The sequence below is a fragment of the Rattus norvegicus genome, chromosome 4, assembly GCF_021556685.1.
Source record: "Rattus norvegicus strain SHRSP/BbbUtx chromosome 4, alternate assembly SHRSP_T2T, whole genome shotgun sequence".
Taxonomy (NCBI): Eukaryota; Metazoa; Chordata; class Mammalia; order Rodentia; family Muridae; genus Rattus; species Rattus norvegicus.
In genome coordinates this window covers 30,622,362-30,635,690 of record NC_141537.1, presented here as the reverse complement: position 1 = coordinate 30,635,690, position 13,329 = coordinate 30,622,362, and the positions used below count along the sequence as shown (strand labels likewise).

Below are 13,329 nucleotides of genomic sequence, written 5' to 3'. Positions count from 1 at the left end.
AAAGACAATTGCTCCACTATGTTCATAGCAGACTTATTTATAATAGCCAGAAGCTGGAAAGAATCCAGATGCCCTTCCATAGAGGAATGGATACAGAAAATGTGGTACATCTACACAATGGAGTACTACTCAATTATCAAAAACAATGACTTCATGAAATTCATAGGCAAATTGATGGAACTAGAAAATATCATCCTGAGTGAGGCAACCCAGTCACAACAAAAAACAAAAACCCATAAATGGTATGTACTCACTGATAAATGGATATTAACTCAAAATCTCAGAATACCCAAGATACAATCCACAGACCACAAGAAGCTCAAGAAGAAGGAAGACCAAAGCTTGGATACTTCAGTCCTTCCTAGAAGGGGAACCAAATACTCAAGGGAGGAAATATGGAGACAAAGTGTGAAAGAAAGGTTATCCAGAGACTGCCCCACCTGGGGATCCAATTCATATACAAACACCAAACCCAAACAATATTGCAGATGCCAAGAAGTGCATGCTGACAGGAACCTGATATATCTGTCTCCTGAGAGTCTCTGCCAGATTCTGACAAATACAGAGGTGGATGCTTACAGTCAACCATTGGACTGAGCTGGGGTCCCAATGGAGGAGCTAGAGAAAGAATTGAAGGAGATGAAGGGGTTTGTAACCCATAGGAAGAACAACACCAACCAACCAGACCCCCCAGAGATCCCAGTGACTAAACCACCAACCAAAGAGTACACATGGAGGAACCCATGACTCCAGCCACAAAGAATATAGCAGAGCATGACCTTGTTCGGCATCAGTGGAAGGAGAGGCCCAAGGTACCGTGAAGGTTTGATGCTCCTGTGTGTGTGTGTGTGTGTGTGTGTGTGTGTGTGTGTGTGTGTGTGTGTGTGTGTATGTATTCCTATTTAATTTCATATATATATATATATGTACATATATATATATATATGTAACCTACTTAGTCTATTTAGTGTTGCTTTATGTCATTTATTTAGGGTTGATTATTTTGGATCAAATAACCTCCTAGATATCTCATTGCTAGAGGAAAGGGTTTCCTCTCTTGACAGTTGATGGTTGCCTATAGTCGTTCATCTAAAGGTGAGGCCGAGTAAAATCTCCCTTAAGCGTGTTGGCATGTCAGCTGGTGCTTAGGCCACCAGATTGTTGAGATTTCATAAGTACAGCTTCTGCATGATTTCTTGAGGGCATTATCCTATTTAAGATATCCTCTCAGGCTTGTAGCATCTTTTAGTCTCTTCTTCTGTGATACTCTCTGAACCATAGATATAAAGGTTTGTTAATTGAGGTTAGGGTTCACGGAGTTTCTTATTCTCTGTATTTTCGCCAGTTGTGGATCTCTAGAACAGTCTTTGTCTGCTGCCAAAAGAACTTTCTTTGATGAGGGATGAGAACTAGACTCAACTGTGGGTACTAAGGGAAATATTTAGAATACCATTAGAAATTACATTGGTTTAGAAAATTGGTAGTAATGGATTTTATTCTAGGATCTATGACCTTTCTAGCCATTGGTAGTTTGGCTAGGTTTATAGTGCTGGGAGTCGATCGTCTATTGAGTAAGTCATTGTTTATTTTGTCAGTTGTTGGTTACTCCCAAGATAAAAGCGCCACTATTGTGCTGTTGAGGGTATCTTGCTGGGCTGGGCATTGCAGTCTTCATAGCTGGGTGAGTCTTTTGATTGCTTTTCTTCTTTGGCAGCTTGCATAGCATCTTTAGATATGGTGAGAGCTACCCCTCGGGGAGGAAATTGTATACTGAGTTGTCACAGATGCTTGTGTTTTTCCTAGAATAGCTTTTACTGGATGACTCCTTCCTCGAGCTCTGTACTCTATTCCCTCAAACCTAACGTCTGAAGTGTGTGCTGCTTTTAACATTAGGAGCTTACCTTCAGGTTCTGGAGCAACTGGAGGTAGTAGCAATAGCATATATTGTTTTGGGAGTCTTGGATCCTCTTGATCAATAAATTCAGGGGGACTTTCCCATGCCATCACAAGAAATGCCCCAAACTAGTCGCCCTTGAAAATGTGCTTTGGTGCTCACAATAACCTACTACCTTAATGATGGAAACTTAACTACAGAAATTCAGGGATTATTATCTCTGAAAAAAGAAAGCTATTTTTAGGGGGCTTCTTGTTTGTTTTAAGTGGTAAGAGATCTCAGAGGTAATCTGTGTTTCTCCGTAAAGCAAAGCTCTACGTTGTCCATTAAAGTTGATTTACATCCAGCCTTTGTCTTTTAAATTATGAAAGATATCCCTTTAACTCAGCTGAAATGACAGCGATTTGTGAATCAGCCTTGATTCCTCTTTGCCTTGCTGGCCTTTCAACTGTTTGAACTGGCTAAGCGATCTTGTATCCCGTGTTTTCACATATATGCCAGTGTTAAAAAACTTTTACTGCTTTTCAATGGGAGACTCCTTCTCATTCTTCCAATATCTTAAATGATTCTAATCAGGCTAGGTTCTCATAAACCATATTTGTATCATCAAGATGTTGGGACACCCTGATGTTTTGCGAAAGTGATTTTTTCATGTGATCCTATTTAAATAGTCTCCATCTCCATTATTTTCTATTTAAAAATCTTTGAATTCCCTTCAGAACACTCATTTTAACTTGAAATCCTATTTGGCACTTTAGTGTCTCTCTTCCCAACTGAACTCTAGACCTTCAGAGATCAATATGGTATTTATTATGCTTGCCATGGCCTTCCCATTACCTACTGCAATCTTTGGCACATAGTAGGTGATCAACAACACATAGTTTTCAATTTTTCTATACTTGTATCTGTTGTATGTGAGAATGTTTGTGGAGAATAGGAGTCTTCCTCAAGTGTCCTTAACTTAATTCTTTGTGATAGAGTCTCTTCCTGAAACTGAAGCTCACAGATTCTGATATAATGGCCGCCAAGTTCCAGGGATCCATAATCCCCACTTCCTCCGGCTCCAGTTTCAGGTGTGTTGTATGCCTGGTTTGTTTGTTTGTTTGTTTTTTCACATGGGTCTGGGGATTTGAACTCGCATCCTGATGCTTACACATCAAGCACTTTACGAGCTGAGTCATCTCACCAGTTTGAGTGAGTGAACGGGTATGCTTTTATTAGATATTTATAGATTTCTTTTTTTCTGGGAGAACTGTTTCACGATCAGATAAGTTTGGAATATGTAAGGGTAAGCAATTTTGAGTGGGTTTCTTTACTGTAGATTGCTCCTGAAGCTTTACTGTACTTTCAGATTTCCTATTGTTAACGAACTACAAATCCCTAAATAGGGGATATTGCGTCTTTCCTTCCTTGTTTTGATTGAAACTTCTATTTTGAGGGGAGTACCTCTCAGAACTGCTGCTCTGTGGCCCATAATTCAAATGCAGTCCAAGGTCCTTTTATAGATAAAGAGACTGAAGATCAGGGAGATTCGCTGGCTTTGGTAAAGTTACACAGTGGGCTTTTGTAGGAGTCATGTCATTCATGAAAGTTTAAACATCTAAGACTCTCCCACATCTTTACATGATTAACCAAACCAACACAGAGAATTGTGTATAGTATAAATTGCAGATCAAAGTTTGAAACAAATTGGACTTCCTTTGGAAATTTCCATTTTTTGATAAAAATACCACCACCACCACAACAAAACAATTTCAGACTCCACAATTTAAAAATGTACCTCCACCCACACCCAGATCAAAACAAAAATGCAGACGAGATTCAGTTTGTCCCAAATGTCTGGGACGAGAAGGAGGCAGGCAAGAATCATCCAAAGAAAGTCTGGCCCTTGTTTTATTACTTGATTGCTCTGGTTCTGTCAGAGTCTTTTCCTTTTGTCAGGACTAATTATGAGCTTTTTTTCCCCCCTGAGGCTAGACTCTGTGAATTCAGTCTGGGCACTGAAATTCTTGAACGTTAGGGATAAACGTGTGGCTTTGGAATCCTCCAGCTGAGGGTTGGAAGCCGCCCTTGAGTTTTGTGTGACCTTTACCACAGAGATCACACTAAACTTCCTGAAGCCTCTCTCTCACCTGAAGCTAGGATTACTGTTGCTGTCATTGACAGAGCTGTCGAGATGGTCAATGCTCACTAGCACTCACCTGCAAACATCTAAACGTTACCATTTTAGGGAGAAAAGAAATGTGTTAGAGATATTGGTGAGAAAGTCAAAGAAGTTTTTAAGATTTCAAGATCGATTGAGAGGCTTCTTGTTAGGGTTTACTAAAGTCACAAACCGTGCCTTCTAACTCGGTGTAGACTGTACCAAGTAAAAAGAAAACATGAAGCCTACACTTATTTCCCAACCTATTTACATCTCAATCACTTAGGGTTTTCCCTGTAGAACTGAAATAAGACAGCCTGAGTGGGTGCAGCATAAATGAACTCCCACACCACTGAACAATGAAAACATGGAAGGTTAGCATCTTGCTCTAAGAGTTTGCATGCTGTGCTTGGCAAAACAGCCACAGTTTGAAACTATTGAGGCTGGGCTCCATCTTTGTTAGGGCAGGCATATAGAGAGTAACTTCACAGTGTAGGTAGGCTTAGGTTGTTTTTTTTTTTTTTTTTTTGGTTCTTTTTTTTTTTTTTTTTTCCGGAGCTGGGGACCGAACCCAGGGCCTTGCGCTTCCTAGGCAAGCGCTCTACCATTGAGCTAAATCCCCAACCCCAGGCTTAGGTTTAAGAAATGATTTCGCTACAGATTTTGAAGGACCCGGATGTATACTGAGATCATTTCTACTTTGGCAAGTTGAAAGTTAGTCACTGACAGCCTCATACGGTCTCTGGCAGCTGATGTTTGCCTGGCTTTGTGTTGTCTTGCTCTACACACCTACTCCGTGTAGTTTTCATCCTTGTACTATGTAGTCTTCATCCAAAGACCAAGAGAACGTGATAGGGATTTCGGAACTCTTATTCATTAACTCACAGCGTTTTTCTCAACTTAGAATTCAGTGTTTATAATACACATAATACATCCAGGGGGATACAATTCCATCCTCTCCAGTATCATGCCTTTGTGGCCCTGGATTCTGATATTTTCTCAGTACCCAACAGCAATCGAGTGCTCCCAGGCTCACCTCAATTCCTTCTCTCAGGGATTGTCTGGGCCCCAACTGCTGCAAAGTTATTGCATATGTCTTGACAAGTTTTGTAATTGTTTAAGAGGACAGCTTCTGTGTTGGGCCAGAAGGAACTCCTTTCCTCTCTTTCCCTATCTTTGTTCCTCACTGTATTATCACAGAGTTTCTGCCTAAATAAAAACAAAACAAAACAACCCCCCCCCCAAAAAACCACCACAAAAAAAAAAGAAAAAGAACAAACCATCTGTACCATGGCAGTGAGAGATGTCTTCTTACTGCATGGCCTTGTCGAGTTTCTTCTGTGACTAAAGGTCAGAGGAGGGTGGTCAGAGAATCAGCTTATCACTTGGGAATGGAATAAAACAGACTCGTCAATACTTGGAGCCATGCTCAGAGCTTTGTGTTGGGTGTCGTTGAGATTTGAGATGATAAAAATAATAACGCAATTGTCTGTGTGCTTCTCATTTCTGACCACACTTCTCATCACATCTGATTTTTGACAATTCATTGGCTATTTATATTAATTGTAAACGGAAGGACTAGAGAAGATCTGTGCTCTTCTCAAGGTTTCTAAAATATCAGAAGGGCTTTGGGTCTCCTTATAAATATAGGCCGACCCTGTAGAACATTTATTTTCATATGCTACCAAAACATTAATTCTAATGAAGTAAATTAATATATTACTTCAATGCTAATGTTCTGAATTTTTATTTGAGGAGAGAAATGGTCATATGTTAGCACATTTTATAAAGACACAATACAAGATGGTCTTTTTAAAATTTAGCTTGGTATGTAAAATATGATGTCAAGTTGAAAACAATACCCCCAAAAAATAATTAGCTAGTTTTTCTTCTTGGTAGGAGGCAGGAGCCTACTGGTGATAAGATGTTCATTAGTAACTTTTGGCTATAAAGATGTTTACTGGTATCGGTGAAGAGATATTTATCTGTGCTTGCAAGCGGCATTGCCTATATCATGAATAACTATGAAGAGGACATAAAAGAAAAATCGCAAAATTCCTATTTTTCACATTTTTTTTTTACCATTTCCTGTTTTAAAATCACAATCACATTAATATGGATGCCATGGCCTTCTTTTGTTCTCCATGATCATTTCGATGTGGATGGCTTTGCCGAAGCATTGGAGAGAAGATTATGGCCAGCCTGTGAAATGCCTGGCTCTGGCCTTCTCTGGGTCCTTGAGCTCTGAGAATCCTCTACCCATTTGTAACTTCAAATAAGCTTTAAAAAGCAGATCACTTTGTTGTTTCCTCCTCATCCTTTGGAGTGCGTAACGTTATCGTGATGCTCGTCTGTGTAACAGTGTTACGCAGCCATCTGATGGAGACAGTGGCCTGGACAAATGTTTACGGTGTGGTTAGGGACTATTCTGATTTAGTAACGTGGCAGCTGCAGGCTGTCCTCCAAGATCCACGACTCTGTCACCAGCCTTGGGTAGTTGGCCAGGTTTCCATCGCTAAGTATGATTCTCCCCCCTTGTGAGTTTGGTCTTGCGTCTAATTAGTGAGCCGCTGGTTACCACCAAACTTAAGATTACTGTGCCGTAGTGGCCATTGTTGTGGTTCATACGTGGTGTCACAGCTGGGCAGGTCTGTCGGTTGTTTCCTTCCTTTGAAGCTTGTGTGGCACCTTCTGGTATCAGGAAAGCTAGGCTTTAGGAAGGAGGATCTCACCTCTGTTCCAGCTCAGGGGCCTCTGGGACCCTTTTCTACAGTACATGGTCTCTTCAGGTCTAGATACTCACTTTCTACCCCCAGGGGGCAGCCAATAGCAATGTCAGTTGTCTGTATTTGGGGGGTGGGGGAGTGTGAAGGGGTGGCATTTCTTGGACAGCCCTGATCAACAGTTCAAAAGAGGGCTTCTCATGCCCGGTGTTGGAGTTTCTGTTAGATGATCTTTGACTCTTGGTGGGAGCACTGTCAGTCCAGATAAGAGAATTTCACTTAAACTACATATGTACATTTATACACAGACCTGCATGTAGCCTAGGCTTCTCTTTTCTTTTTGTCCCATTAATTAATTTATTTATCTACTTTACATTCCAATTGCTGCCCCCTTCTCCTCCCAGTCACACAGCCCTTACTCCCTCTCTCTTCTGAGAAGGAGGAGATCCCCTGGCCAACCCACCCTGGCACATCAAGTCACTGCAGGAAGTATGTCTTCTCCCACTAAGGCAGACAAGGCAGCCCAGTTAGGAGAACAGGATCCACAGGCAGACGTCAGAGTCAGGGACAGCCTGTGCTCCAGTTGTGGGGAGTCCTGCATGAAGGCCAACCTCTGCATCTGTTACATATGTGAGGAGGGCCTACGTCCATCTCATGTATGCTCTTTGGTTGTGTTAGTCCCTGGGATCCCCTAAGGGTCCAGGTTATTCCTGTGGGGTCCCTATCCTCTTCCAGTCCCTCAATCCTTCTCCCATCTCTTCTATAAGACTCCCTGAGCTCCACCTAATGTTTGGTTGTGGGTCTCTACATCTGTTTCAGTCAGCTCCTAAGTGGAGCCTCTTAGAGGACAGTCATGCTAGGCTCCCGTCTGTAAGCGTAAGTGTCATTCACAGTGCCAGGGATTGGTTCTTCCCCTGAGGATGGGTCTTAGGTTGAGCCAGTCATTGTTTGGTCTTTCTCTCAGTCTCTGCTCCGTCTTTGTCTCTGCACATCTTGTAGGCAGGACAGATTTTGGGGCAAAGGTTTTATGGGTGGGTTGGTGCCCTTATCCCTTCACTGGGAGTTCTGCCTGACTACAGGAAGTGGCCACTTCAGGATCTATAAACCCTACTGCTTAGGAATCTCAGCTAGATTTACCCTTGTAAGTCCCTGGAGCCTCCCCCATCTCAGGTCTCTGGCATAGCCTAGAGACCCCCCACCCCCAACCCTCAGTCCTCTCCTTGGTCCTCTCTTCTGGCTCTCCTTGTACCTCATCCTCAACCTGTACCCCTCCCCATCCATTTTCCTATGCAATTCCCTCCCTCCCTCCACCTCTGACTATATCATTTCCTCTTCTGAGTGAGATTCAAGCATCCTCCCTTGGGCCCCCTTTGCTATTTAGCTTCTTTGGGTCTGTGGAGTGTAGCATAGGCATCTTGTACTTTATGGCTAACGACTACTTTTAAGTGAGTACATACCATGCATGTCCTTTTGTGTCTGGGTTACCTCACTCAGGATAGGGGTTCTTTTTTAATGGTAGATTGTTTTTTTTTTCAGTTATTTTTTTTATTTGTTTAATACTTAATAATAATTCTTTGGTTTCCGGGCAAACATCCCCCTCCCCCCTCCCCTTCCTTATGGGTGTTCCTCTCCCAACCCTCCCCCCATTGCCGCCCTCCCCCCAACAGTCTAGTTCACTGGGGGTTCAGTCTTAGCAGGACCCAGGGCTTCCCCTTCCACTGGTGCTCTTACTAGGATATTCATTGCTACCTATGAGGTCAGAGTCCAGGGTCAGTCCATGTATAGTCTTTAGGTAGTGGCTTAGTCCCTGGAAGCTCTGGTTGCTTGGCATTGTTGTACATATGAGGTCTCGAGCCCCTTCAAGCTCTTCCAGTTCTTTCTCTGATTCCTTCAACGGGGGTCCTATCCTCAGTTCAGTGGTTTGCTGCTGGCATTCGCCTCTGTATTTGCTGTATTCTGGCTGTGTCTCTCAGGAGCGATCTACATCCGGCTCCTGTCGGTCTGCACTTCTTTGCTTCATCCATCTTGTCTAATTGGATGGCTGTATATGCATGGGCCACATGTGGGGCAGGCTCTGAATGGGTGTTCCTTCTGTGTCTGTTTTAATCTTTGCCTCTCTCTTCCCTGCCAAGGGTATTCTTTTTCCTCATTTAAAGAAGGAGTGAAGCATTCACATTTTGATCATCCGTCTTGAGTTTCATGTGTTCTAGGCATCTAGGGTAATTCAAGCATTTGGGCTAATAGCCACTTATCAATGAGTGCATACCATGTATGTCTTTCTGTGATTGGGTTAGCTCACTCAGGATGATGTTTTCCAGTTCCAACCATTTGCCTACAAATTTCATAAAGCCGTTGTTTTTGATAGCTGAGTAATATTCCATTGTGTAGATGTTTAATGGTAGATTGTTAATAGCATGATTCCTTATAACTTTTTAAGGCAAGTGCTGTATTATTTGACCCTAGTGTTCTTTTTTTTTTTCGGAGCTGGGGACCGAACCCAGGGCCTTGCACTTGCTAGGCAAGCGCTCTAGACCCTAGTGCTCTTAATGAGATGGAAGTAAGCACTTAACTACTTCACGTTGAGTAAACTATTATTTATAACTAGTTGATTTTTCTCATTGTTGTTTTAAAAGTTTGCTATTGTGTTATATTGTATCTTTGTTATAAATTTATCCATAATTTTATAGTTTAAAGTATGAAACAAGCTGCCAGTGTCTTTTTGTACTTTGTGAACTTCAAGTCACCAGAAATTTACTATGTTTCTGGTCTCTTAATTTATTAATCCTATTTCTGGTTTTAAATCTTCTACAAACCTTGTTATAAAATAGTCAGGGAAGGTTATTAATGAACCCAGTGTCTTAATAAACAAAGATTTGGTGACAGAAAGAAAACTAAGTAATAATTATTTGCATGGTTGTTTTATACTCTGGAACTGAGGGACATTAAGGTTAAAGCATTTACAGATAAAAATACATGCTTCAAATTTTTCAAAACAATCTAAAGTAAAACTTCAAAAATGAAAAATAATGAAAAGACTCTTGGCTTCTTCTCCTGAGTTATGAAATTCATACCAAAATATGGGCTTCTGGGAGCCAGTTTCTGCACTTTTCCATGGCTGATATGTCTACATTTGCTATTAAAATATTGCAATTTCAATTTTACACAATTGAGCTATAAATTCTAAGTTTGGGGACAGATTTCTGATTATAGTATAAAGAATGTCTTTTTTTTTTTTAAGGAGGCAAATCCAGCGTGCCAATCACATACAGTGATTATTTCTCAAAATGAAAAAGTCCAAGGTACATTTGTAGAAATGGTTCAGTGGCCACAGTAACGAAGGAGTCCAGAGTGATTTAGCGCAGAACACTGGGCAGGCTTTACGGCATGTGCATTTTAAACAGTGCTGTGCTGTCTCCAGGGCTGTTAGAGTGTAAGCTGTGAGCAATTGAGGAAAAATCAAAGTCAGAAATCTTGGAGGGTAATATTGTTTTGGAATTGTCAAGTTAAAGATTTCAGTTTGGGTTTGTTACATCTGGAACCGAATGTCGCATGTGGCACACATCATTTAAAGTTTATTATTTTAACCTTAGACCTCTTTGTCTGAAACTGATGCTGTTTGGTGCCTTGTACTGCAGCACACGCATTTTTGTATTATTACATGTGCGTCTATGCCAACTCCGTGGTGAGCATGGTGAAACCAAGGTTCGGATGGCTATATGCTCCGCCCTTCACAGTTTTATTCTGTTGCAGGACCTATCAAGCTGAATGGACTCGTGGAGGGGCTCAAAGACAGAGGCTTGGCACCTGGTCATTGAAACCATTTCCAAAACATCTAGAAAAAAAAAACCTATCTAGTCCTACTGCTGAAAAAGACACCATTGCTGGGATCTACAGGAAAGCAAAAGAGGCTCCATTGTGCGTTCCCAGAACCACTGAACATTTTTGTGGGTAGGCTCCAAAGCCTGTGATTACAAAGCGTGAAATTCTTATTAAAATTCCCATGAAATCATCAGAATGTATATACAGCCATTTTTCAGAGTCCACTCTACAGAGCAGCCATGTTCCCACAGAATGGCCCTCCTTTAGCATCAAACAGACCTGTGCCACTTTTCTTTCTTTTTTTTTTTTTTATCGTGTCAAGCCAGGAGAGGAAGAGAGGAAGAGAGAGAGAGACAGAGGAAGAGTGGAAGAGCGGAAGGAAGAGTGAGAGCGCCACTTTTCATTGTTGGTTGCCTTATGCTACCTAGGAAATGAGAAACGATTTGCCACTCGAGTTGAGTTCACCCTTGTCATCAGAACCTCTTTGAATTGGCGTGGAGTAAATTGTCTTCTATGAACTTGGGCTGGTCCCCGTAGAAGAGAGGAGAGTGAGTGCCTGGGGAGCCATGTCCTTTTGTTTCCAAATCTAAACAAAGCTTCTTAGGTGGGGAATGTGACTGAGGTCTTTGTACAGAGCTTGAGCCTTCTAAATGAATGCAGTTTAGAATTATGTGTCTGAATGGGCTTCCGCGTCCTCCAAAGTTTCATATCATGTTGAGCAATAACAATGACGTAACACTTTACTTCTTATGAGGATCTTTACATTAATTTTTTTTAAACAAAATTTCTCTGCAGGGCAGACAGGGGATGGGATTCTTTTCCTTACTTTGAGAAAGAGGCCCAGGGAAGTTAGATGGCTAGCTCAGAGTTACACGCCTGTGGTAAACACAGGCGTCGTTCCTAATAGGCCTCTAACCCTGAGTGCTATGTATGCTCTTTCCACTGCCTGCCGAGACTCTTCTTTGTCTCATGTTTCCTTCTTACCAAAGCAAACATTTTGAGGGCTACTTTTCAAAAGCAGTTTTGGAATCTGCCTTCATTAGGGACACATCTTATAAAGGCAAGCATTTAATTGGAGCTGGCATACAGTTTCAGAGATTCAGTCCATTATCATCATGGTGAGAAGCACCTTCCAGGCAGACACGGTGCTAGAGAAGGAGCTGAGAGGTCTGCACCTTGATCCAAAAGGCAGCCAATAGGAGACTGCCTTCCGCAGGAAGCCAGGAGGGCACCTCCTCTCCATTGGTAGGGACTTGAATACTAGGTACCCTCAAATCCTGCCTGCACAGTGACACACTTCCTCCAACAAGGCCACACCTAATAGTGTCACTTCCCACATGGACTAAGCGTATTCAAACTACCACAGCATCACACGTCCAAAGGCCGTTTCTATGGGGCTGAGAGCCTAGCAACGTTCAGCTTCTCAATCAGAACCCCCAAGACCATCAAAGGTCAGTGTGGAGTGATGTCTAGACATCTGTAGTCATGTGAGTTCAACGATGTGCTTTTTCCTGCAGTGATGTATATATTCATCTTGTAGTTCTTTATATCAAGGCTTCGTTCCCCGCAAAGTTTTTAGCATTTGATAGCTTCCTATACTTACATAGTGAATTTTAGTTATTTTCACCACCACCGCCCCTCCCCGTTCTCCTTCCCCATCTTCCTTTCTCTCCCATTGGCCTTGCTCTTCTCAATGAGTCTCCTTCCTTCTTTTGTGTCTTCTTTTTGTGTGTAGCCCACCTCAGTTACTTGCCTGGGAATGGGTAGGAAGTTATTCAGTGGAGAGAGGGCAACTCATCTGTGGCCACACTACTGGAGAGCATGGCACCCCTCCCCCAACAAACATTCCTAGCTGATCGTCCGTCTGTTAGGGATGAGGCTTCAGAGGACCCATGATGAATATTTATGGGCCCAGTCTCGTGCATGTTTTTGTATGTGTCACTATGGCTGCAGTGAGTTCATGAGTACAACGTCTATGTCGTGTCCAGAACATGTACGTGACTGTTTCTGAATCTCAAATAAAAATTTCTGAAGCCCAGGTATTGTCCTATTGTCTTTGAACGTGCTTCTGCTCCTTGTACAGTGCCTTACACTGAGATGGTGCTCTGTGAATGTTCACGAAAGAACTAAAGATCACATAGTAGGAGCTACAGAGTCCGAATGCACCCCCTTTGTACTATCCCTATCAGTCTGCCCGATATAACTTTTATAACTTTCTGCATCTGTGGCAATCCTCTATTAGTGGGACCGAGAACTGACTATCTAATCCATTGTCCTTCAAATTAACCTCAATTTAAACAGTTGCACGCGCCGGGTAGTGACAGTGTTAGACGTGGAAGCTTCAAATTTCCATTTATTTGAACTTGATAATGTCTTTATATTCTGGCGGAATTTTGGTCTTTCATTATGATTATGGTTTCCAGTATGTTCCTTACAAATATATTTAGAATTGTAAATCATTTTTATTAACATGCGTTAACTGTACATACTGATGGCATATGTAAACACACGGTGTGCACTGCCCTCTGTTTCTGATGAGGAGGTTGAACAGGCAGCTTTGGGAACAGAGATGGAGTAATTTCAGATGTCTTCCTGCATGAAGGTAAGGGGCCCTTTCTGCCTCTGGGTCCTCTGAGGAGGGGCATCTATCGATCCTTAGATATTTTCTGGAATATAGGGGAGACTTGGCGTGTGAAGTTTTGAGGGTTTAGAAGTTTCTGGGTTGTGCAGTGGGGATTTCTTGAGTCTCA

At 42.1% G+C, this 13,329-nt stretch overlaps 1 long non-coding RNA gene across 1 annotated transcript in view; it reads left to right on the top strand.

The window, feature by feature from the left end:
* Positions 1 to 12,618, top strand: part of LOC147994728 (uncharacterized) — a 73,911-nt gene extending 61,293 nt beyond the window's left edge. The window contains exon 3 of the long non-coding RNA XR_015686349.1: positions 10,511 to 12,618. This is a non-coding gene — a long non-coding RNA (uncharacterized LOC147994728). The remainder of the gene's footprint in view (positions 1 to 10,510) is intronic.
* Positions 12,619 to 13,329: the final 711 nt, after the last annotated feature.